At 45.3% G+C, this 27,038-nt stretch overlaps 5 non-coding genes across 5 annotated transcripts; all 5 read left to right on the top strand.

The window, feature by feature from the left end:
- The first annotated feature begins 311 nt into the window (after positions 1-311).
- On the top strand, positions 312-382 carry TRNAG-GCC (transfer RNA glycine (anticodon GCC)). The gene has a single exon. It is a non-coding gene; the product is annotated as a tRNA-Gly (tRNA).
- Positions 383-6,484: 6,102 nt separating this feature from the next.
- TRNAG-GCC (transfer RNA glycine (anticodon GCC)) lies at positions 6,485-6,555 on the top strand. The gene has a single exon. It is a non-coding gene; the product is annotated as a tRNA-Gly (tRNA).
- Positions 6,556-12,655: 6,100 nt separating this feature from the next.
- On the top strand, positions 12,656-12,726 carry TRNAG-GCC (transfer RNA glycine (anticodon GCC)). Its single transcript has one exon. It is a non-coding gene; the product is annotated as a tRNA-Gly (tRNA).
- A 6,101-nt stretch (positions 12,727-18,827) lies between these two features.
- Positions 18,828-18,898, top strand: TRNAG-GCC (transfer RNA glycine (anticodon GCC)). The gene has a single exon. It is a non-coding gene; the product is annotated as a tRNA-Gly (tRNA).
- Positions 18,899-24,999: 6,101 nt separating this feature from the next.
- TRNAG-GCC (transfer RNA glycine (anticodon GCC)) lies at positions 25,000-25,070 on the top strand. The gene has a single exon. It is a non-coding gene; the product is annotated as a tRNA-Gly (tRNA).
- The last annotated feature ends 1,968 nt before the right edge of the window (positions 25,071-27,038 follow it).

Below are 27,038 nucleotides of genomic sequence, written 5' to 3'. Positions count from 1 at the left end.
AATATTTTCTAAAAGTCTTACCCATGAATCTGACCGGACATATTAATGTTGTAAGCAATAATGAGTTTGAAGGAATTGAAGTGGTTGACAAGGTTTCTCTTATTTCCGTGCGAACTACAGTAAGGCAGAGAGTAAAACTTAAAAAAAGGACGTAGCAAAGTATGAATGAAGATTTCACCAGAATGTGAGCTCTCTGCCTGCTCCCTGCTTTTGAAATTGAAAGTGCATTGCTTTCCTGTTGCTCTATCCGGTCCTTTGGCATTCGTGAATTGTGCTCAACTGCACTTTTTCCCACAGGGGTCAACATGCAAGCATTGGTGGTTCAGTGGTAGAATTCTCGCCTGCCACGCGGGAGGCCCGGGTTCGATTCCCGGCCAATGCAGCAAAGTTTTTTTTTACTTCTAAAAATCTGTTTGCATGCTGCTGACATTTTGAAAGTGAAATCAGAACATTATGCACATTATTCTGCAGCTCTAACGTAAACATTCATCCCTCTACCGCCCCCTGGAGCTCTCATGAAAGCATCCAAACGTCCCAGCCACGTCTACGAATTTGCTCACAGATGGTTTACTGGTGTATACTTGTTGAAGAAAATACCGCAAAGAAATTACCATAGCAAAATCCGCATGTTTCTAATATGTGCTCGCACAATACATTATCTATTTAACTCTGAACTTTTAATTATGCCACTTTTTATTGCCCCCAGGGCAGAACTCCCGACTATAAACGGAGTGCTCTTCACTGCAGCATAAATCACGTTCTGTTGTGTAATGACTGCACGTAATTGAGGAGGTGTATACTATATGGGTGATCATCAGGGCTTTAAGTGGGCCGGTGTTAGCCTGGGCCACGCCTCGGCAGTCTCAAGAAAGGGCTCCTCAGGCAGTCCTGTAGCCGAAGCGTTGCACAGTTACACGGACTGCCTGCAGGTGTCATCATGCAGCATGAGGCCTTTTAAATGAGGCTTCATGAGGAGTGATGACTCTTTACAGGAAAACAGACGGAGAGACAGGTCCCTGTTTCAGAGTAGTCATCACGCAGCAGGCAGCCCTTTCATTCAAGGAGCCTGTGGTTGTTATCCACGCGGCACCTTGAATGAAAGGGCTGCCTGGTGCGTGTGAGAGAGGGGCACACTGGTATTACACCTTTGGTGTGCCCCAGCCTTTCACCAACCCCTCTACCCTGCATTGGCGAGTGGGGGGGGCTCTCATTTGGGGTGTGGCCTAAATACACACATACTTTGGCCACGCCCCCCCTCAATGTAGCACCCCACTTTATCCACTGGTGAACATATTAACTATAGTTAGTGGTGTTCCCATGGAAGGGCAGGGGGGCACAGGCCCCCACTTTGATCAAGCTTGGCAGCACAACCTATTCCCACTGTAGTGAGCTGCATGTGGCCCACGCTGCCCGGTGCTGGGCGCATGCACAACACAGAAACTGCGAGAAACATCACAACATGATGAGTTCGTTTCTTGACTTTAGTCAGCTGAAAAGTTCGCACTTTGCAATTAAAGTGGGCTGCACATGACATTGTTACCTAATTCATATTTTGGCTTTCTTTCGGTGGCCAATGTGCTGTATGCACAAGGGGGCAGATAGGTCGTCAGGTTTGCCTGTACAGAGCAGGCAGACTGGCTTACCCAGGCCTTTAGTATCTTATCTGGAGTTAACTTCATTGTTTTATGTTTCTGTGGCCTACAATTTCGTGCATGCCGATAAACTCCACATTTTGATGTACTAACACCGAGATTCTCCCATATCCAGCTAGAATAGTTGATATTATTCCACATTTACTTGCATGCAAACCCTCCCGACATAGTCGGGAGTCTCTCAATTATTTCATCACAAATTGCGCTCTATTTTACCTTCTCCCTCCTAAAATATTTCTAACCCCCATTCAATCCAATGGGAACATTCAATTCTCCCGAGCTCTGTTACAAAACCTCCCTCCCAGCTGTGGCAAAGATGTTGTCATGTATGTTTTGATGTGACGGATTGTCATCTGCAAAGGTGTGAAAGCCCTGGCTTTTTTTATTCTTATTTAAATTAAATGCTGCTAATGATTCTAAGGCTGTCTGTGTAATGAGTACATGTAATTGGCGAAGGTGTATAGGGGTAAAAGGGGGTCAGACCCCCTCATTCATGGTACTACGTCCTTTCATCGACACCCGACACCCGTTTTTTCGACTGGTGTTTTTACGAATGGTTTTTGCCGAAAACACTCATCAACATTTTTTGGGGGGGGAATGGGGAGGGCATATTAAGGGATGGGGAAAACAGAAAATTGGTAGAGGAGGGGGAGGGGAGTAACCCCCCAAAAATGTATTGGACAAAAATTTGATGAGTTTTTTCGGCAAAACTCTTCGTAAAACCACCCGTCGAAAAAACGGCTGTCGATTAAATGACACAGAGCCCTCATTCATAAATGCGCCTTGGTAAAATGATTGTACACATGACTTGCTGTAGCCAGTCTCCTAACAGTTAGAGAGCCAGTTCTGCCATGGCACAGAGCAGGCTCAAATGTCACATATGCATCTCTGACAGTTGCTGTGATGCAAAGTCCATGCAGGCAGAGGTGGCATGGCATTTTTTGAATTCTTTTTTTATTTCAGCACTTAGGTGGTTGAACAAACAGTACAAAAATAAAGCATCAGGAGGCAAGGCATATACATTACATGGTGCCTGATTACATTGTATATCAGTGGTTAAGCCATATCTATTCTCAATCTGCCACAGAGTCAGTGCTTTGGTCATGTTGTGTATCAGTCAGTTTTCGAACATTATATAGTCCTTAAGAGCAGCCTATTTGTCTTTGGGATGACACCCCGCTGGGAGAGGGTAGCATACAGTATATCCATATCGTTGGCCAATTCCATATTTGACATCCACATATTGGGCATGAGAGGACAGTTGTCCTTCCATTTCTAATATATAACTCGTTTAGCTACGAAAAGACCTAGATTTAACAGTCTATGGATGATAATAAACATTTTGCCCACAACGTCAAACATACATGTACGGGAAAGCACGTCCACCCGAAAGCCAGTAATGTCCACTAGGACCTTGCACACCTCTGACCAATATGATCCCAGCATCGGGCAGGCCCAGAGAATATGCAAAAAGTCTGCATTTGGGGTCCGGCATATCGGGCACCTGCCCTCAGATTCTGAATTGAATAATGTGATTCTGGATGGGGTATAATGAAGGCAATTTACCATGTTAAAGTAGATGAGCTTAAACTCTTTTGCAAGTCTACAAAATGCTTGTCCATTGCTCAACACCATCTGCAAGTCCTGACTCCATTTGAGTCTAGCTTTTGACTCTATCTGTGGTGTATTCTGTTGTACTAGATTATATAGGGCAGATATCCCTCTCCTCACCTCCTGGAATTCATTATGTGTGACAAGCAAGGATAGGGAACTGGTTCCCACGGGAAAGAAGGCCAATGCCACCTAAATGATGCGTGCATGCGTTTAAATTGCAATATTTATAATGGCCCACTGTCGATCTGAGCCGTGACTCCATTCCAATCTTTGAAATGACCCTCAACAAACATGTCTCCCAGCGTGTGAAACTGTGCTTCCAGCCAGTCTGTGATGATCCTGCAGTCCATGATGGGGCTTAGGGCAGGATTGTTTATCGTAAGGGGCGGCAATCTCCACCTGCCGGAACAGTTTCCTCCACGCAGGAAGTGTGGATCCCACTGAGTCTACTGGATTGTCCCATTTATAGCAGTCAACAAGCAGAAGAGTTTGTAGATTGGCATCACTAGCAGTCACGGTTTCTAGTTTAACATGGGGATGTGCCATATCAGTCCCGAACCAGTATGCTGCAAACTGATTCTGTGCAAGCAAGTAGTATAATTCAAAATGTGTAGCCGCAAGGCTACCAGACTCATACCGCAGCGCTAAGACTGCTCATTGCATTGTAATTGGGCCGGGTGTCAACACAAAATCGGTGCACAGGCACACCCATTCAGTGAAAAAGTCTCTGCCTCGCCATAACAATATCTTACCGAACAAATATAGCAGCTTGGGAAGGACGATAACCTTCAGGCTGAAATTCTACCCATTAGCGACATTGGTGATTTGCTCCATCTCGCCAAGTTCCGCCGCAGTTGTATTATATATGCTCCATGGATACCGTCAAAGATTCCAATGTTTGAATGTGGAAATAGGGTACCGAAGTATTTAAATGGGGTGTCGGACCATTTGATGCCAGCCATGTTGGCGGGTCTCTTGGTTTTGGAGCTTAATGGAAACACTTTGGATTTAGCTCTACTAATGCAGAGTCTTGAGTATTTACTGAAATCAGTCACCACTTGGGTCAGGATCATGGGCTATATGCCCTGCCCGGATTCCTCACAAGTAATTGAATAGCATCAGCGCAAAGCAATATCATTTCAGGAGTGCCCCCCAGTTTGATGCCCTTATCTTGGAAATGATCGCTAATGATGTCTGCCAGCAGTTCCACCACCAATGCGAATAGTAGTGGGGAACGAGGGCTGCCTTGCCTCGTACACTTAGCTAAATGGAGAATTGAGGAGAGTATGTCATTCGATCTCCGCCTGGCGAATGGCTTTGTTCATAACAATCTAATCCAAGATGGAAAAATCAGGGCCAAAACCATATTTCTCTAGGACTTTGAAGAGGAATTGCCAGGACACAGAGTCAAATACTTTCTGCATGTCTAGAGAAACAGCCACTTCATGCACCTCTGGGTCCACTCAGATCAACATGTTGAATAGTCTTTGCAGATTTAGAGTCATCCCGACTGGTCCAGGTGCATTAGAAGGGTAGAAGCCTAGTTGGTATTATTTTGGCGTACCTTTTAACGTCCACCTTGATAAGAGATAGTGGACGGCAGAAGACGCAATCCCGCGCAGGCTTATTAAGTTATAAAAGCAAGATTATTATGAGTTCTCGCATTGATTCGGGTAATGTCCCTTTTGAAAGGGACTCCTCCCAAAGCTGTAATAGATATGGGGTAGGAGGTCCGGAAATTCTTCATAAAATTCTGGCATAGCCCATCTGACCTGGGTGCATTACCATTGGGCACCTCGCAGATTGCTGTTTTGATTTCTTCTTGCGTCATGGGACTTTTGAATAGGGCACTGGCTTCTCTGGAGAGCAGAGGGATCGGGATACTGTCTAGACATTGCTCCATTTCGGCATTGGCTGTTTTCCTCCTCGGGCCAAATAGTTCTCCATAAAACCAGTAGAAAGTGCCATTCATGTCTGTGCTGCAGTGCATTACTATCCCCACTTTAGATAATATGAACAAGATAGTTTTACTGCAGGTGTCTTTCCTAACCAGTTGGGGCAATAATTACCCGGTGTGCCTGCCTGGATGGAGGGTAGCCTGGGCGGACCCAAGGCACCAGTCTGATCTGGGGGGCCCAGACCAGCAGGGACCGGCAGGACCGTGATCACACGGTATGGGCCTGTAGGTCCGAAATGAGAGACAGTTACATTGGCAGATGGCAGTCGAACATGGTGGTCTTCCCAAGGCAGCAGGAGGCTGCCCTCGGTCTCTTCCTCTTTCAGGCGGGAGCTGTTTACTCGATGAGACAGCGGTCCTGGCCGGGTCTAGCTTCCCCTTTCCTTGCTAGGAGTCGCGGCAGGGCGGCTGGCCTTGGTGGCAGTTTGTTGGCCAGCAGGTGACCGCCAGCAGCACTTTGTAGATAAAGGGCTTCTATCTTCCTTAGGTTTAATCACACAACAGCAAACACCTTGACAAAGACGGGGGAGGGATGATCTAATAACTGCGACTATACCAATACTTACAGATATACCGATAGCGAAATAAAAAGTTTATCAAAAGTGAAATACACTGAATAGTGCAACCTCTCCCTAAGACTCGAAACACGTGTGGGTGTTGATTGGTATACAAAGAAAAGTCATTGGTGTTGATTAATTTCATCTAAACTCATTATGCTTGCGCCAAGAACCGTGCACTTCGAATCAATGTATGGTGAGAACTGAGAATTATTGGGCTGAGTTAACTTGTTTTTGGTGTTAATGGCATCCGCTTTTCTAGTTTCTTTGCAGAATTCATGAAGAATAATCTTTTGTCTAGAGGCAATGATATCATTGTGAAATAGAAGATATGAGCATTAATGAATGTATTCAATTTACAATGAAATGAGAAATTTGATTTTATTATTGAATAATATTTTCTAAAAGTCTTACCCATGAATCTGACCGGACATATTAATGTTGTAAGCAATAATGAGTTTGAAGGAATTGAAGTGGTTGACAAGGTTTCTCTTATTTCCGTGCGAACTACAGTAAGGCAGAGAGTAAAACTTAAAAAAAGGACGTAGCAAAGTATGAATGAAGATTTCACCAGAATGTGAGCTCTCTGCCTGCTCCCTGCTTTTGAAATTGAAAGTGCATTGCTTTCCTGTTGCTCTATCCGGTCCTTTGGCATTCGTGAATTGTGCTCAACTGCACTTTTTCCCACAGGAGTCAACATGCAAGCATTGGTGGTTCAGTGGTAGAATTCTCGCCTGCCACGCGGGAGGCCCGGGTTCGATTCCCGGCCAATGCAGCAAAGTTTTTTTTTACTTCTAAAAATCTGTTTGCATGCTGCTGACATTTTGAAAGTGAAATCAGAACATTATGCACATTATTCTGCAGCTCTAACGTAAACATTCATCCCTCTACCGCCCCCTGGAGCTCTCATGAAAGCATCCAAACGTCCCAGCCACGTCTACGAATTTGCTCACAGATGGTTTACTGGTGTATACTTGTTGAAGAAAATACCGCAAAGAAATTACCATAGCAAAATCCGCATGTTTCTAATATGTGCTCGCACAATACATTATCTATTTAACTCTGAACTTTTAATTATGCCACTTTTTATTGCCCCCAGGGCAGAACTCCCGACTATAAACGGAGTGCTCTTCACTGCAGCATAAATCACGTTCTGTTGTGTAATGACTGCACGTAATTGAGGAGGTGTATACTATATGGGTGATCATCAGGGCTTTAAGTGGGCCGGTGTTAGCCTGGGCCACGCCTCGGCAGTCTCAAGAAAGGGCTCCTCAGGCAGTCCTGTAGCCGAAGCGTTGCACAGTTACACAGACTGCCTGCAGGTGTCATCATGCAGCATGTTGCCTTTTAAATGAGGCTTCATGAGGAGTGATGACTCTTTACAGGAAAACAGACGGAGAGACAGGTTCCTGTTTCAGAGTAGTCATCACGCAGCAGGCAGCCCTTTCATTCAAGGAGCCTGTGGTTGTTATCCACGCGGCACCTTGAATGAAAGGGCTGCCTGGTGCGTGTGAGAGAGGGGCACACTGGTATTACACCTTTGGTGTGCCCCAGCCTTTCACCAACCCCTCTACCCTGCATTGGCGAGTGGGGGGGGCTCTCATTTGGGGTGTGGCCTAAATACACACATACTTTGGCCACGCCCCCCCTCAATGTAGCACCCCACTTTATCCACTGGTGAACATATTAACTATAGTTAGTGGTGTTCCCATGGAAGGGCAGGGGGGCACAGGCCCCCACTTTGATCAAGCTTGGCAGCACAACCTATTCCCACTGTAGTGAGCTGCATGTGGCCCACGCTGCCCGGTGCTGGGCGCATGCACAACACAGAAACTGCGAGAAACATCACAACATGATGAGTTCGTTTCTTGACTTTAGTCAGCTGAAAAGTTCGCACTTTGCAATTAAAGTGGGCTGCACATGACATTGTTACCTAATTCATATTTTGGCTTTCTTTCGGTGGCCAATGTGCTGTATGCACAAGGGGGCAGATAGGTCGTCAGGTTTGCCTGTACAGAGCAGGCAGACTGGCTTACCCAGGCCTTTAGTATCTTATCTGGAGTTAACTTCATTGAGTTATGTTTCTGTGGCCTACAATTTCGTGCATGCCGATAAACTCCACATTTTGATGTACTAACACCGAGATTCTCCCATATCCAGCTAGAATAGTTGATATTATTCCACATTTACTTGCATGCAAACCCTCCCGACATAGTCGGGAGTCTCTCAATTATTTCATCACAAATTGCGCTCTATTTTACCTTCTCCCTCCTAAAATATTTCTAACCCCCATTCAATCCAATGGGAACATTCAATTCTCCCGAGCTCTGTTACAAAACCTCCCTCCCAGCTGTGGCAAAGATGTTGTCATGTATGTTTTGATGTGACGGATTGTCATCTGCAAAGGTGTGAAAGCCCTGGCTTTTTTTATTCTTATTTAAATTAAATGCTGCTAATGATTCTAAGGCTGTCTGTGTAATGAGTACATGTAATTGGCGAAGGTGTATAGGGGTAAAAGGGGGTCAGACCCCCTCATTCATGGTACTACGTCCTTTCATCGACACCCGACACCCGTTTTTTCGACTGGTGTTTTTACGAATGGTTTTTGCCGAAAACACTCATCAACATTTTTTGGGGGGGGAATGGGGAGGGCATATTAAGGGATGGGGAAAACAGAAAATTGGTAGAGGAGGGGGAGGGGAGTAACCCCCCAAAAATGTATTGGACAAAAATTTGATGAGTTTTTTCGGCAAAACTCTTCGTAAAACCACCCGTCGAAAAAACGGCTGTCGATTAAATGACACAGAGCCCTCATTCATAAATGCGCCTTGGTAAAATGATTGTACACATGACTTGCTGTAGCCAGTCTCCTAACAGTTAGAGAGCCAGTTCTGCCATGGCACAGAGCAGGCTCAAATGTCACATATGCATCTCTGACAGTTGCTGTGATGCAAAGTCCATGCAGGCAGAGGTGGCATGGCATTTTTTGAATTCTTTTTTTATTTCAGCACTTAGGTGGTTGAACAAACAGTACAAAAATAAAGCATCAGGAGGCAAGGCATATACATTACATGGTGCCTGATTACATTGTATATCAGTGGTTAAGCCATATCTATTCTCAATCTGCCACAGAGTCAGTCCTTTGGTCATGTTGTGTATCAGTCAGTTTTCGAACATTATATAGTCCTTAAGAGCAGCCTATTTGTCTTTGGGATGACACCCCGCTGGGCGAGGGTAGCATACAGTACTTCCATATCGTTGGCCAATTCCATATTTGACATCCACATATTGGGCATGAGAGGACAGTTGTCCTTCCATTTCTAATATATAACTCGTTTAGCTACGAAAAGACCTAGATTTAACAGTCTATGGATGATAATAAACATTTTGCCCACAACGTCAAACATACATGTACGGGAAAGCACGTCCACCCGAAAGCCAGTAATGTCCACTAGGACCTTGCACACCTCTGACCAGTATGATCCCAGCATCGGGCAGGCCCAGAGAATATGCAAAAAGTCTGCATTTGGGGTCCGGCATATCGGGCACCTGCCCTCAGATTCTGAATTGAATAATGTGATTGTGGATGGGGTATAATGAAGGCAATTTACCATGTTAAAGTAGATGAGCTTAAACTCTTTTGCAAGTCTACAAAATGCTTGTCCATTGCTCAACACCATCTGCAAGTCCTGACTCCATTTGAGTCTAGCTTTTGACTCTATCTGCGGTGTATTCTGTTGTACTAGATTATATAGGGCAGATATCCCTCTCCTCACCTCCTGGAATTCATTATGTGTGACAAGCAAGGATAGGGAACTGGTTCCCACGGGAAAGAAGGCCAATGCGACCTAAATGATGCGTGCATGCGTTTAAATTGCAATATTTATAATGGCCCACTGTCGATCTGAGCCGTGACTCCATTCCAATCTTTGAAATGACCCTCAACAAACATGTCTCCCAGCGTGTGAAACTGTGCTTCCAGCCAGTCTGTGATGATCCTGCAGTCCATGATGGGGCTTAGGGCAGGATTGTTTATCGTAAGGGGCGCCAATCTCCACCTGCCGGAACAGTTTCCTCCACGCAGGAAGTGTGGATCCCACTGAGTCTACTGGATTGTCCCATTTATAGCAGTCAACAAGCAGAAGAGTTTGTAGATTGGCATCACTAGCAGTCACGGTTTCTAGTTTAACATGGGGATGTGCCATATCAGTCCCGAACCAGTATGCTGCAAACTGATTCTGTGCAAGCAAGTAGTATAATTCAAAATGTGTAGCCGCAAGGCTACCAGACTCATACCGCAGCGCTAAGACTGCTCATTGCATTGTAATTGGGCCGGGTGTCAGCACAAAATCGGTGCACAGGCACACCCATTCAGTGAAAAAGTCTCTGCCTCGCCATAACAATATCTTACCGAACAAATATAGCAGCTTGGGAAGGACGATAACCTTCAGGCTGAAATTCTACCCATTAGCGACATTGGCGATTTGCTCCATCTCGCCAAGTTCCGCTGCAGTTGTATTATATATGCTCCATGGATACCGTCAAAGATTCCAATGTTTGAATGTGGAAATAGGGTACCGAAGTATTTAAATGGGGTGTCGGACCATTTGAGGCCAGCCATGTTGGCGGGTCTCTTGGTTTTGGAGCTTAATGGAAACACTTTGGATTTAGCTCTACTAATGCAGAGTCTTGAGTATTTACTGAAATCAGTCACCACTTGGGTCAGGATCATGGGCTATATGCCCTGCCCGGATTCCTCACAAGTAATTGAATAGCATCAGCGCAAAGCAATATCATTTCAGGAGTGCCCCCCAGTTTGATGCCCTTATCTTGGAAATGATCGCTAATGATGTCTGCCAGCAGTTCCACCACCAATGCGAATAGTAGTGGGGAACGAGGGCTGCCTTGCCTCGTTCACTTAGCTAAATGGAGAATTGAGGAGAGTATGTCATTCGATCTCCGCCTGGCGAATGGCTTTGTTCATAACAATCTAATCCAAGATGGAAAAATCAGGGCCAAAACCATATTTCTCTAGGACTTTGAAGAGGAATTGCCAGGACACAGAGTCAAATGCTTTCTGCATGTCTAGAGAAACAGCCACTTCATGCACCTCTGGGTCCACTCAGATCAACATGTTGAATAGTCTTTGCAGATTTAGAGTCATCCCGACTGGTCCAGGTGCATTAGAAGGGTAGAAGCCTAGTTGGTATTATTTTGGCGTACCTTTTAACGTCCACCTTGATAAGAGATAGTGGACGGCAGAAGACGCAATCCCGCGCAGGCTTATTAAATTATAAAAGCAAGATTATTATGAGTTCTCGCATTGATTCGGGTAATGTCCCTTTTGAAAGGGACTCCTCCCAAAGCTGTAATAGATATGGGGTAGGAGGTCCGGAAATTCTTCATAAAATTCTGGCATAGCCCATCTGACCTGGGTGCATTACCATTGGGCACCTCGCAGATTGCTGTTTTGATTTCTTCTTGCGTCATGGGACTTTTGAATAGGGCACTGGCTTCTCTGGAGAGCAGAGGGATCGGGATACTGTCTAGACATTGCTCCATTTCGGCATTGGCTGTTTTCCTCCTCGGGCCAAATAGTTCTCCATAAAACCAGTAGAAAGTGCCATTCATGTCTGTGCTGCAGTGCATTACTATCCCCACTTTAGATAATATGAACAAGATAGTTTTACTGCAGGTGTCTTTCCTAACCAGTTGGGGCAATAATTACCCGGTGTGCCTGCCTGGATGGAGGGTAGCCTGGGCGGACCCAAGGCACCAGTCTGATCTGGGGGGCCCAGACCAGCAGGGACCGGCAGGACCGTGATCACACGGTATGGGCCTGTAGGTCCGAAATGAGAGACAGTTACATTGGCAGATGGCAGTCGAACATGGTGGTCTTCCCAAGGCAGCAGGAGGCTGCCCTCGGTCTCTTCCTCTTTCAGGCGGGAGCTGTTTACTCGATGAGACAGCGGTCCTGGCCGGGTCTAGCTTCCCCTTTCCTTGCTAGGAGTCGCGGCAGGGCGGCTGGCCTTGGTGGCAGTTTGTTGGCCAGCAGGTGACCGCCAGCAGCACTTTGTAGATAAAGGGCCTCTATCTTCCTTAGGTTTAATCACACAACAGCAAACACCTTGACAAAGACGCGGGAGGGATGATCTAGTAACTGCGACTATACCAATACTTACAGATATACCGATAGCGAAATAAAAAGTTTATCAAAAGTGAAATACACTGAATAGTGCAACCTCTCCCTAAGACTCGAAACACGTGTGGGTGTTGATTGGTATACAAAGAAAAGTCATTGGTGTTGATTAATTTCATCTAAACTCATTATGCTTGCGCCAAGAACCGTGCACTTCGAATCAATGTATGGTGAGAACTGAGAATTATTGGGCTGAGTTAACTTGTTTTTGGTGTTAATGGCATCCGCTTTTCTAGTTTCTTTGCAGAATTCATGAAGAATAATCTTTTGTCTAGAGGCAATGATATCATTGTGAAATAGAAGATATGAGCATTAATGAATGTATTCAATTTACAATGAAATGAGAAATTTGATTTTATTATTGAATAATATTTTCTAAAAGTCTTACCCATGAATCTGACCGGACATATTAATGTTGTAAGCAATAATGAGTTTGAAGGAATTGAAGTGGTTGACAAGGTTTCTCTTATTTCCGTGCGAACTACAGTAAGGCAGAGAGTAAAACTTGAAAAAGGACGTAGCAAAGTATGAATGAAGATTTCACCAGAATGTGAGCTCTCTGCCTGCTCCCTGCTTTTGAAATTGAAAGTGCATTGGTTTCCTGTCACCCTATCCAATCCTTCGGCATTCATGAATTGTGCTCAACTGCACATTTTCCAGAGGCTTGAACATGCAAGCATTGGTGGTTCAGTGGTAGAATTCTCGCCTGCCACGCGGGAGGCCCGGGTTCGATTCCCGGCCAATGCAGCAAAGTTTTTTTTACTTCTAAAAATCTGTTTGCATGCTGCTGACATTTTGAAAGTGAAATCAGAACATTATGCACATTATTCTGCAGCTCTAACGTAAACATTCATCCCTCTACCGCCCCCTGGAGCTCTCATGAAAGCATCCAAACCTCCCAGCCACGTCTACGAATTTGCTCACAGATGGTTTACTGGTGTATACTTGTTGAAGAAAATACCGCAAAGAAATTACCATAGCAAAATCCGCATGTTTCTAATATGTGCTCGCACAATACATTATCTATTTAACTCTGAACTTTTAATTATGCCACTTTTTATTGCCCCCAGGGCAGAACTCCCGACTATAAACGGAGTGCTCTTCACTGCAGCATAAATCACGTTCTGTTGTGTAATGACTGCACGTAATTGAGGAGGTGTATACTATATGGGTGATCATCAGGGCTTTAAGTGGGCCGGTGTTAGCCTGGGCCACGCCTCGGCAGTCTCAAGAAAGGGCTCCTCAGGCAGTCCCGTAGCCGAAGCGTTGCACAGTTACACGGACTGCCTGCAGGTGTCATCATGCAGCATGAGGCCTTTTAAATGAGGCTTCATGAGGAGTGATGACTCTTTACAGGAAAACAGACGGAGAGACAGGTCCCTGTTTCAGAGTAGTCATCACGCAGCAGGCAGCCCTTTCATTCAAGGAGCCTGTGGTTGTTATCCACGCGGCACCTTGAATGAAAGGGCTGCCTGGTGCGTGTGAGAGAGGGGCACACTGGTATTACACCTTTGGTGTGCCCCAGCCTTTCACCAACCCCTCTACCCTGCATTGGCGAGTGGGGGGGGCTCTCATTTGGGGTGTGGCCTAAATACACACATACTTTGGCCACGCCCCCCCTCAATGTAGCACCCCACTTTATCCACTGGTGAACATATTAACTATAGTTAGTGGTGTTCCCATGGAAGGGCAGGGGGGCACAGGCCCCCACTTTGATCAAGCTTGGCAGCACAACCTATTCCCACTGTAGTGAGCTGCATGTGGCCCACGCTGCCCGGTGCTGGGCGCATGCACAACACAGAAACTGCGAGAAACATCACAACATGATGAGTTCGTTTCTTGACTTTAGTCAGCTGAAAAGTTCGCACTTTGCAATTAAAGTGGGCTGCACATGACATTGTTACCTAATTCATATTTTGGCTTTCTTTCGGTGGCCAATGTGCTGTATGCACAAGGGGGCAGATAGGTCGTCAGGTTTGCCTGTACAGAGCAGGCAGACTGGCTTACCCAGGCCTTTAGTATCTTATCTGGAGTTAACTTCATTGAGTTATGTTTCTGTGGCCTACAATTTCGTGCATGCCGATAAACTCCACATTTTGATGTACTAACACCGAGATTCTCCCATATCCAGCTAGAATAGTTGATATTATTCCACATTTACTTGCATGCAAACCCTCCCGACATAGTCGGGAGTCTCTCAATTATTTCATCACAAATTGCGCTCTATTTTACCTTCTCCCTCCTAAAATATTTCTAACCCCCATTCAATCCAATGGGAACATTCAATTCTCCCGAGCTCTGTTACAAAACCTCCCTCCCAGCTGTGGCAAAGATGTTGTCATGTATGTTTTGATGTGACGGATTGTCATCTGCAAAGGTGTGAAAGCCCTGGCTTTTTTTATTCTTATTTAAATTAAATGCTGCTAATGATTCTAAGGCTGTCTGTGTAATGAGTACATGTAATTGGCGAAGGTGTATAGGGGTAAAAGGGGGTCAGACCCCCTCATTCATGGTACTACGTCCTTTCATCGACACCCGACACCCGTTTTTTCGACTGGTGTTTTTACGAATGGTTTTTGCCGAAAACACTCATCAACATTTTTTGGGGGGGGAATGGGGAGGGCATATTAAGGGATGGGGAAAACAGAAAATTGGTAGAGGAGGGGGAGGGGAGTAACCCCCCAAAAATGTATTGGACAAAAATTTGATGAGTTTTTTCGGCAAAACTCTTCGTAAAACCACCCGTCGAAAAAACGGCTGTCGATTAAATGACACAGAGCCCTCATTCATAAATGCGCCTTGGTAAAATGATTGTACACATGACTTGCTGTAGCCAGTCTCCTAACAGTTAGAGAGCCAGTTCTGCCATGGCACAGAGCAGGCTCAAATGTCACATATGCATCTCTGACAGTTGCTGTGATGCAAAGTCCATGCAGGCAGAGGTGGCATGGCATTTTTTGAATTCTTTTTTTATTTCAGCACTTAGGTGGTTGAACAAACAGTACAAAAATAAAGCATCAGGAGGCAAGGCATATACATTACATGGTGCCTGATTACATTGTATATCAGTGGTTAAGCCATATCTATTCTCAATCTGCCACAGAGTCAGTCCTTTGGTCATGTTGTGTATCAGTCAGTTTTCGAACATTATATAGTCCTTAAGAGCAGCCTATTTGTCTTTGGGATGACACCCCGCTGGGCGAGGGTAGCATACAGTACTTCCATATCGTTGGCCAATTCCATATTTGACATCCACATATTGGGCATGAGAGGACAGTTGTCCTTCCATTTCTAATATATAACTCGTTTAGCTACGAAAAGACCTAGATTTAACAGTCTATGGATGATAATAAACATTTTGCCCACAACGTCAAACATACATGTACGGGAAAGCACGTCCACCCGAAAGCCAGTAATGTCCACTAGGACCTTGCACACCTCTGACCAGTATGATCCCAGCATCGGGCAGGCCCAGAGAATATGCAAAAAGTCTGCATTTGGGGTCCGGCATATCGGGCACCTGCCCTCAGATTCTGAATTGAATAATGTGATTGTGGATGGGGTATAATGAAGGCAATTTACCATGTTAAAGTAGATGAGCTTAAACTCTTTTGCAAGTCTACAAAATGCTTGTCCATTGCTCAACACCATCTGCAAGTCCTGACTCCATTTGAGTCTAGCTTTTGACTCTATCTGCGGTGTATTCTGTTGTACTAGATTATATAGGGCAGATATCCCTCTCCTCACCTCCTGGAATTCATTATGTGTGACAAGCAAGGATAGGGAACTGGTTCCCACGGGAAAGAAGGCCAATGCGACCTAAATGATGCGTGCATGCGTTTAAATTGCAATATTTATAATGGCCCACTGTCGATCTGAGCCGTGACTCCATTCCAATCTTTGAAATGACCCTCAACAAACATGTCTCCCAGCGTGTGAAACTGTGCTTCCAGCCAGTCTGTGATGATCCTGCAGTCCATGATGGGGCTTAGGGCAGGATTGTTTATCGTAAGGGGCGCCAATCTCCACCTGCCGGAACAGTTTCCTCCACGCAGGAAGTGTGGATCCCACTGAGTCTACTGGATTGTCCCATTTATAGCAGTCAACAAGCAGAAGAGTTTGTAGATTGGCATCACTAGCAGTCACGGTTTCTAGTTTAACATGGGGATGTGCCATATCAGTCCCGAACCAGTATGCTGCAAACTGATTCTGTGCAAGCAAGTAGTATAATTCAAAATGTGTAGCCGCAAGGCTACCAGACTCATACCGCAGCGCTAAGACTGCTCATTGCATTGTAATTGGGCCGGGTGTCAACACAAAATCGGTGCACAGGCACACCCATTCAGTGAAAAAGTCTCTGCCTCGCCATAACAATATCTTACCGAACAAATATAGCAGCTTGGGAAGGACGATAACCTTCAGGCTGAAATTCTACCCATTAGCGACATTGGCGATTTGCTCCATCTCGCCAAGTTCCGCTGCAGTTGTATTATATATGCTCCATGGATACCGTCAAAGATTCCAATGTTTGAATGTGGAAATAGGGTACCGAAGTATTTAAATGGGGTGTCGGACCATTTGAGGCCAGCCATGTTGGCGGGTCTCTTGGTTTTGGAGCTTAATGGAAACACTTTGGATTTAGCTCTACTAATGCAGAGTCTTGAGTATTTACTGAAATCAGTCACCACTTGGGTCAGGATCATGGGCTATATGCCCTGCCCGGATTCCTCACAAGTAATTGAATAGCATCAGCGCAAAGCAATATCATTTCAGGAGTGCCCCCCAGTTTGATGCCCTTATCTTGGAAATGATCGCTAATGATGTCTGCCAGCAGTTCCACCACCAATGCGAATAGTAGTGGGGAACGAGGGCTGCCTTGCCTCGTACAATTAGCTAAATGGAGAATTGAGGAGAGTATGTCATTCGATCTCCGCCTGGCGAATGGCTTTGTTCATAACAATCTAATCCAAGATGGAAAAATCAGGGCCAAAACCATATTTCTCTAGGACTTTGAAGAGGAATTGCCAGGACACAGAGTCAAATGCTTTCTGCATGTCTAGAGAAACAGCCACTTCATGCACCTCTGGGTCCACTCAGATCAACATGTTGAATAGTCTTTGCAGATTTAGAGTCATCCCGACTGGTCCAGGTGCATTAGAAGGGTAGAAGCCTAGTTGGTATTATTTTGGCGTACCTTTTAACGTCCACCTTGATAAGAGATAGTGGACGGCAGAAGACGCAATCCCGCGCAGGCTTATTAAGTTATAAAAGCAAGATTATTATGAGTTCTCGCATTGATTCGGGTAATGTCCCTTTTGAAAGGGACTCCTCCCAAAGCTGTAATAGATATGGGGTAGGAGGTCCGGAAATTCTTCATAAAATTCTGGCATAGCCCATCTGACCTGGGTGCATTACCATTGGGCACCTCGCAGATTGCTGTTTTGATTTCTTCTTGCGTCATGGGACTTTTGAATAGGGCACTGGCTTCTCTGGAGAGCAGAGGGATCGGGATACTGTCTAGACATTGCTCCATTTCGGCATTGGCTGTTTTCCTCCTCGGGCCAAATAGTTCTCCATAAAACCAGTAGAAAGTGCCATTCATGTCTGTGCTGCAGTGCATTACTAACCCCACTTTAGATAATATGAACAAGATAGTTTTACTGCAGGTGTCTTTCCTAACCAGTTGGGGCAATAATTACCCGGTGTGCCTGCCTGGATGGAGGGTAGCCTGGGCGGACCCAAGGCACCAGTCTGATCTGGGGGGCCCAGACCAGCAGGGACCGGCAGGACCGTGATCACACGGTATGGGCCTGTAGGTCCGAAATGAGAGACAGTTACATTGGCAGATGGCAGTCGAACATGGTGGTCTTCCCAAGGCAGCAGGAGGCTGCCCTCGGTGTCTTCCTCTTTCAGGCGGGAGCTGTTTACTCGATGAGACAGCGGTCCTGGCCGGGTCTAGCTTCCCCTTTCCTTGCTAGGAGTCGCGGCAGGGCGGCTGGCCTTGGTGGCAGTTTGTTGGCCAGCAGGTGACCGCCAGCAGCACTTTGTAGATAAAGGGCTTCTATCTTCCTTAGGTTTAATCACACAACAGCAAACACCTTGACAAAGACGCGGGAGGGATGATCTAATAACTGCGACTATACCAATACTTACAGATATACCGATAGCGAAATAAAAGGTTTATCAAAAGTGAAATACACTGAATAGTGCAACCTCTCCCTAAGACTCGAAACACGTGTGGGTGTTGATTGGTATACAAAGAAAAGTCATTGGTGTTGATTAATTTCATCTAAACTCATTATGCTTGCGCCAAGAACCGTGCACTTCGAATCAATGTATGGTGAGAACTGAGAATTATTGGGCTGAGTTAACTTGTTTTTGGTGTTAATGGCATCCGCTTTTCTAGTTTCTTTGCAGAATTCATGAAGAATAATCTTTTGTCTAGAGGCAATGATATCATTGTGAAATAGAAGATATGAGCATTAATGAATGCATTCAATTTACAATGAAATGAGAAATTTGATTTTATTATTGAATAATATTTTCTAAAAGTCTTACCCATGAATCTGACCGGACATATTAATGTTGTAAGCAATAATGAGTTTGAAGGAATTGAAGTGGTTGACAAGGTTTCTCTTATTTCCGTGCGAACTACAGTAAGGCAGAGAGTAAAACTTAAAAAAAGGACCTAGCAAAGTATGAATGAAGATTTCACCAGAATGTGAGCTCTCTGCCTGCTCCCTGCTTTTGAAATTGAAAGTGCATTGCTTCCCTGTCGCTCTATCCGGTCCTTTGGCATTCATGAATTGTGCTCAACTGCACATTTTTCCGGATAGTTGAACATGCAAGCATTGGTGGTTCAGTGGTAGAATTCTCGCCTGCCACGCGGGAGGCCCGGGTTCGATTCCCGGCCAATGCAGCAAAGTTTTTTTTACTTCTAAAAATCTGTTTGCATGCTGCTGACATTTTGAAAGTGAAATCAGAACATTATGCACATTATTCTGCAGCTCTAACGTAAACATTCAACCCTCTACCGCCCCCTGGAGCTCTCATGAAAGCATCCAAACCTCCCAGCCACGTCTACGAATTTGCTCACAGATGGTTTACTGGTGTATACTTATTGAAGAAAATACCGCAAAGAAATTACCATAGCAAAATCCGCATGTTTCTAATATGTGCTCGCACAATACATTATCTATTTAACTCTGAACTTTTAATTATGCCACTTTTTATTGCCCCCAGGGCAGAACTCCCGACTATAAACGGAGTGCTCTTCACTGCAGCATAAATCACGTTCTGTTGTGTAATGACTGCACGTAATTGAGGAGGTGTATACTATATGGGTGATCATCAGGGCTTTAAGTGGGCCGGTGTTAGCCTGGGCCACGCCTCGGCAGTCTCAAGAAAGGGCTCCTCAGGCAGTCCTGTAGCCGAAGCGTTGCACAGTTACACGGACTGCCTGCAGGTGTCATCATGCAGCATGAGGCCTTTTAAATGAGGCTTCATGAGGAGTGATGACTCTTTACAGGAAAACAGACGGAGAGACAGGTCCCTGTTTCAGAGTAGTCATCACGCAGCAGGCAGCCCTTTCATTCAAGGAGCCTGTGGTTGTTATCCACGCGGCACCTTGAATGAAAGGGCTGCCTGGTGCGTGTGAGAGAGGGGCACACTGCTATTACACCTTTGGTGTGCCCCAGCCTTTCACCAACCCCTCTACCCTGCATTGGCGAGTGGGGGGGGCTCTCATTTGGGGTGTGGCCTAAATACACACATACTTTGGCCACGCCCCCCCTCAATGTAGCACCCCACTTTATCCACTGGTGAACATATTAACTATAGTTAGTGGTGTTCCCATGGAAGGGCAGGGGGGCACAGGCCCCCACTTTGATCAAGCTTGGCAGAACAACCTATTCCCACTGTAGTGAGCTGCATGTGGCCCACGCTGCCCGGTGCTGGGCGCATGCACAACACAGAAACTGCGAGAAACATCACAACATGATGAGTTCGTTTCTTGACTTTAGTCAGCTGAAAAGTTCGCACTTTGCAATTAAAGTGGGCTGCACATGACATTGTTACCTAATTCATATTTTGGCTTTCTTTCGGTGGCCAATGTGCTGTATGCACAAGGGGGCAGATAGGTCGTCAGGTTTGCCTGTACAGAGCAGGCAGACTGGCTTACCCAGGCCTTTAGTATCTTATCTGGAGTTAACTTCATTGAGTTATGTTTCTGTGGCCTACAATTTCGTGCATGCCGATAAACTCCACATTTTGATGTACTAACACCGAGATTCTCCCATATCCAGCTAGAATAGTTGATATTATTCCACATTTACTTGCATGCAAACCCTCCCGACATAGTCGGGAGTCTCTCAATTATTTCATCACAAATTGCGCTCTATTTTACCTTCTCCCTCCTAAAATATTTCTAACCCCCATTCAATCCAATGGGAACATTCAATTCTCCCGAGCTCTGTTACAAAACCTCCCTCCCAGCTGTGGCAAAGATGTTGTCATGTATGTTTTGATGTGACGGATTGTCATCTGCAAAGGTGTGAAAGCCCTGGCTTTTTTTATTCTTATTTAAATTAAATGCTGCTAATGATTCTAAGGCTGTCTGTGTAATGAGTACATGTAATTGGCGAAGGTGTATAGGGGTAAAAGGGGGTCAGACCCCCTCATTCATGGTACTACGTCCTTTCATCGACACCCGACACCCGTTTTTTCGACTGGTGTTTTTACGAATGGTTTTTGCCGAAAACACTCATCAACATTTTTTGGGGGGGGAATGGGGAGGGCATATTAAGGGATGGGGAAAACAGAAAATTGGTAGAGGAGGGGGAGGGGAGTAACCCCCCAAAAATGTATTGGACAAAAATTTGATGAGTTTTTTCGGCAAAACTCTTCGTAAAACCACCCGTCGAAAAAACGGCTGTCGATTAAATGACACAGAGCCCTCATTCATAAATGCGCCTTGGTAAAATGATTGTACACATGACTTGCTGTAGCCAGTCTCCTAACAGTTAGAGAGCCAGTTCTGCCATGGCACAGAGCAGGCTCAAATGTCACATATGCATCTCTGACAGTTGCTGTGATGCAAAGTCCATGCAGGCAGAGGTGGCATGGCATTTTTTGAATTCTTTTTTTATTTCAGCACTTAGGTGGTTGAACAAACAGTACAAAAATAAAGCATCAGGAGGCAAGGCATATACATTACATGGTGCCTGATTACATTGTATATCAGTGGTTAAGCCATATCTATTCTCAATCTGCCACAGAGTCAGTGCTTTGGTCATGTTGTGTATCAGTCAGTTTTCGAACATTATATAGTCCTTAAGAGCAGCCTATTTGTCTTTGGGATGACACCCCGCTGGGAGAGGATAGCATACAGTACTTCCATATCGTTGGCCAGTTCCATATTTGACATCCACATATTGGGCATGAGAGGACAGTTGTCCTTCCATTTCTAATATATAACTCGTTTAGCTACGAAAAGACCTAGATTTAACAGTCTATGGATGATAATAAACATTTTGCCCACAACGTCAAACATACATGTACGGGAAAGCACGTCCACCCGAAAGCCAGTAATGTCCACTATGACCTTGCACACCTCTGACCAGTATGATCCCAGCATCGGGCAGGCCCAGAGAATATGCAAAAAGTCTGCATTTGGGGTCCGGCATATCGGGCACCTGCCCTCAGATTCTGAATTGAATAATGTGATTGTGGATGGGGTATAATGAAGGCAATTTACCATGTTAAAGTAGATGAGCTTAAACTCTTTTGCAAGTCTACAAAATGCTTGTCCATTGCTCAACACCATCTGCAAGTCCTGACTCCATTTGAGTCTAGCTTTTGACTCTATCTGCGGTGTATTCTGTTGTACTAGATTATATAGGGCAGATATCCCTCTCCTCACCTCCTGGAATTCATTATGTGTGACAAGCAAGGATAGGGAACTGGTTCCCACGGGAAAGAAGGCCAATGCGACCTAAATGATGCGTGCATGCGTTTAAATTGCAATATTTATAATGGCCCACTGTCGATCTGAGCCGTGACTCCATTCCAATCTTTGAAATGACCCTCAACAAACATGTCTCCCAGCGTGTGAAACTGTGCTTCCAGCCAGTCTGTGATGATCCTGCAGTCCATGATGGGGCTTAGGGCAGGATTGTTTATCGTAAGGGGCGCCAATCTCCACCTGCCGGAACAGTTTCCTCCACGCAGGAAGTGTGGATCCCACTGAGTCTACTGGATTGTCCCATTTATAGCAGTCAACAAGCAGAAGAGTTTGTAGATTGGCATCACTAGCAGTCACGGTTTCTAGTTTAACATGGGGATGTGCCATATCAGTCCCGAACCAGTATGCTGCAAACTGATTCTGTGCAAGCAAGTAGTATAATTCAAAATGTGTAGCCGCAAGGCTACCAGACTCATACCGCAGCGCTAAGACTGCTCATTGCATTGTAATTGGGCCGGGTGTCAACACAAAATCGGTGCACAGGCACACCCATTCAGTGAAAAAGTCTCTGCCTCGCCATAACAATATCTTACCGAACAAATATAGCAGCTTGGGAAGGACGATAACCTTCAGGCTGAAATTCTACCCATTAGCGACATTGGCGATTTGCTCCATCTCGCCAAGTTCCGCTGCAGTTGTATTATATATGCTCCATGGATACCGTCAAAGATTCCAATGTTTGAATGTGGAAATAGGGTACCGAAGTATTTAAATGGGGTGTCGGACCATTTGAGGCCAGCCATGTTGGCGAGTCTCTTGGTTTTGGAGCTTAATGGAAACACTTTGGATTTAGCTCTACTAATGCAGAGTCTTGAGTATTTACTGAAATCAGTCACCACTTGGGTCAGGATCATGGGCTATATGCCCTGCCCGGATTCCTCACAAGTAATTGAATAGCATCAGCGCAAAGCAATATCATTTCAGGAGTGCCCCCCAGTTTGATGCCCTTATCTTGGAAATGATCGCTAATGATGTCTGCCAGCAGTTCCACCACCAATGCGAATAGTAGTGGGGAACGAGGGCTGCCTTGCCTCGTACACTTAGCTAAATGGAGAATTGAGGAGAGTATGTCATTCGATCTCCGCCTGGCGAATGGCTTTGTTCATAACAATCTAATCCAAGATGGAAAAATCAGGGCCAAAACCATATTTCTCTAGGACTTTGAAGAGGAATTGCCAGGACACAGAGTCAAATGCTTTCTGCATGTCTAGAGAAACAGCCACTTCATGCACCTCTGGGTCCACTCAGATCAACATGTTGAATAGTCTTTGCAGATTTAGAGTCATCCCGACTGGTCCAGGTGCATTAGAAGGGTAGAAGCCTAGTTGGTATTATTTTGGCGTACCTTTTAACGCCCACCTTGATAAGAGATAGTGGACGGCAGAAGACGCAATCCCGCGCAGGCTTATTAAGTTATAAAAGCAAGATTATTATGAGTTCTCGCATTGATTCGGGTAATGTCCCTTTTGAAAGGGACTCCTCCCAAAGCTGTAATAGATATGGGGTAGGAGGTCCGGAAATTCTTCATAAAATTCTGGCATAGCCCATCTGACCTGGGTGCATTACCATTGGGCACCTCGCAGATTGCTGTTTTGATTTCTTCTTGCGTCATGGGACTTTTGAATAGGGCACTGGCTTCTCTGGAGAGCAGAGGGATCGGGATACTGTCTAGACATTGCTCCATTTCGGCATTGGCTGTTTTCCTCCTCGGGCCAAATAGTTCTCCATAAAACCAGTAGAAAGTGCCATTCATGTCTGTGCTGCAGTGCATTACTATCCCCACTTTAGATAATATGAACAAGATAGTTTTACTGCAGGTGTCTTTCCTAACCAGTTGGGGCAATAATTACCCGGTGTGCCTGCCTGGATGGAGGGTAGCCTGGGCGGACCCAAGGCACCAGTCTGATCTGGGGGGCCCAGACCAGCAGGGACCGGCAGGACCGTGATCACACGGTATGGGCCTGTAGGTCCGAAATGAGAGACAGTTACATTGGCAGATGGCAGTCGAACATGGTGGTCTTCCCAAGGCAGCAGGAGGCTGCCCTCGGTGTCTTCCTCTTTCAGGCGGGAGCTGTTTACTCGATGAGACAGCGGTCCTGGCCGGGTCTAGCTTCCCCTTTCCTTGCTAGGAGTCGCGGCAGGGCGGCTGGCCTTGGTGGCAGTTTGTTGGCCAGCAGGTGACCGCCAGCAGCACTTTGTAGATAAAGGGCTTCTATCTTCCTTAGGTTTAATCACACAACAGCAAACACCTTGACAAAGACGCGGGAGGGATGATCTAATAACTGCGACTATACCAATACTTACAGATATACCGATAGCGAAATAAAAAGTTTATCAAAAGTGAAATACACTGAATAGTGCAACCTCTCCCTAAGACTCGAAACACGTGTGGGTGTTGATTGGTATACAAAGAAAAGTCATTGGTGTTGATTAATTTCATCTAAACTCATTATGCTTGCGCCAAGAACCGTGCACTTCGAATCAATGTATGGTGAGAACTGAGAATTATTGGGCTGAGTTAACTTGTTTTTGGTGTTAATGGCATCCGCTTTTCTAGTTTCTTTGCAGAATTCATGAAGAATAATCTTTTGTCTAGAGGCAATGATATCATTGTGAAATAGAAGATATGAGCATTAATGAATGTATTCAATTTACAATGAAATGAGAAATTTGATTTTATTATTGAATAATATTTTCTAAAAGTCTTACCCATGAATCTGACCGGACATATTAATGTTGTAAGCAATAATGAGTTTGAAGGAATTGAAGTGGTTGACAAGGTTTCTCTTATTTCCGTGCGAACTACAGTAAGGCAGAGAGTAAAACTTAAAAAAAGGACCTAGCAAAGTATGAATGAAGATTTCACCAGAATGTGAGCTCTCTGCCTGCTCCCTGCTTTTGAAATTGAAAGTGCATTGCTTCCCTGTCGCTCTATTCGGTCCTTTGGCATTCATGAATTGTGCTCAACTGCACTTTTTCCCACAGGCTTGAACATGCAAGCATTGGTGGTTCAGTGGTAGAATTCTCGCCTGCCACGCGGGAGGCCCGGGTTCGATTCCCGGCCAATGCAGCAAAGTTTTTTTTTTTACTTCTAAAAATCTGTTTGCATGCTGCTGACATTTTGAAAGTGAAATCAGAACATTATGCACATTATTCTGCAGCTCTAACGTAAACATTCATCCCTCTACCGGCCCCTGGAGCTCTCATGAAAGCATCCAAACGTCCCAGCCACGTCTACGAATTTGCTCACAGATGGTTTACTGGTGTATACTTGTTGAAGAAAATACCGCAAAGAAATTACCATAGCAAAATCCGCATGTTTCTAATATGTGCTCGCACAATACATTATCTATTTAACTCTGAACTTTTAATTATGCCACTTTTTATTGCCCACAGGGCAGAACTCCCGACTATAAACGGAGTGCTCTTCACTGCAGCATAAATCACGTTCTGTTGTGTAATGACTGCATGTAATTGAGGAGGTGTATACTATATGGGTGATCATCAGGGCTTTAAGTGGGCCGGTGTTAGCCTGGGCCACGCCTCGGCAGTCTCAAGAAAGGGCTCCTCAGGCAGTCCTGTAGCCGAAGCGTTGCACAGTTACACGGACTGCCTGCAGGTGTCATCATGCAGCATGAGGCCTTTTAAATGAGGCTTCATGATGAGTGATGACTCTTTACAGGAAAACAAACGGAGAGACAGGTCCCTGTTTCAGAGTAGTCATCACGCAGCAGGAAGCCCTTTCATTCAAGGAGCCTGTGGTTGTTATCCACGCGGCACCTTGAATGAAAGGGCTGCCTGGTGCGTGTGAGAGAGGGGCACACTGGTATTACACCTTTGGTGTGCCCCAGCCTTTCACCAACCCCTCTACCCTGCATTGGCGAGTGGGGGGGGGCTCTCATTTGGGGTGTGGCCTAAATACACACATACTTTGGCCACGCCCCCCCTCAATGTAGCACCCCACTTTATCCACTGGTGAACATATTAACTATAGTTAGTGGTGTTCCCATGGAAGGGCAGGGGGGCACAGGCCCCCACTTTGATCAAGCTTGGCAGCACAACCTATTCCCACTGTAGTGAGCTGCATGTGGCCCACGCTGCCCGGTGCTGGGCGCATGCACAACACAGAAACTGCGAGAAACATCACAACATGATGAGTTCGTTTCTTGACTTTAGTCAGCTGAAAAGTTCGCACTTTGCAATTAAAGTGGGCTGCACATGACATTGTTACCTAATTCATATTTTGGCTTTCTTTCGGTGGCCAATGTGCTGTATGCACAAGGGGGCAGGTAGGTCGTCAGGTTTGTCTGTACAGAGCAGGCAGACTGGCTTACCCAGGCCTTTAGTATCTTATCTGGAGTTAACTTCATTGAGTTATGTTTCTGTGGCCTACAATTTCGTGCATGCCGATAAACTCCACATTTTGATGTACTAACACCGAGATTCTCCCATATCCAGCTAGAATAGTTGATATTATTCCACATTTACTTGCATGCAAACCCTCCCGACATAGTCGGGAGTCTCTCAATTATTTCATCACAAATTGCGCTCTTTTTTACCTTCTCCCTCCTAAAATATTTCTAACCCCCATTCAATCCAATGGGAACATTCAATTCTCCCGAGCTCTGTTACAAAACCTCCCTCCCAGCTGTGGCAAAGATGTTGTCATGTATGTTTTGATGTGACGGATTGTCATCTGCAAAGGTGTGAAAGCCCTGGCTTTTTTTATTCTTATTTAAATTAAATGCTGCTGATGATTCTAAGGCTGTCTGTGTAATGAGTACATGTAATTGGCAAAGGTGTATAGGGGTGAAAGGGGGTCAGACCCCCTCATTCATGGTACTACGTCCTTTCATCGACACCCGACACCCGTTTTTTCGACTGGTGTTTTTACGAATGGTTTTTGCCAAAAACACTCATCGACATTTTTTGGGGGGGGAATGGGGAGGGCATATTAAGGGATGGGGAAAACAGAAAATTGGTAGAGGAGGGGGAGGGGAGTAACCCCCCAAAAATGTATTGGACAAAAATTTGATGA

The sequence above is a fragment of the Ambystoma mexicanum genome, chromosome 1p (assembly GCF_040938575.1).
Source record: "Ambystoma mexicanum isolate Mex_15411 chromosome 1p, UKY_AmexF1_1, whole genome shotgun sequence".
NCBI lineage: Eukaryota > Metazoa > Chordata > Amphibia > Caudata > Ambystomatidae > Ambystoma > Ambystoma mexicanum.
Note: the sequence above shows the minus strand (reverse complement) of the source record. Positions and strands in the feature narration are given on the sequence as shown.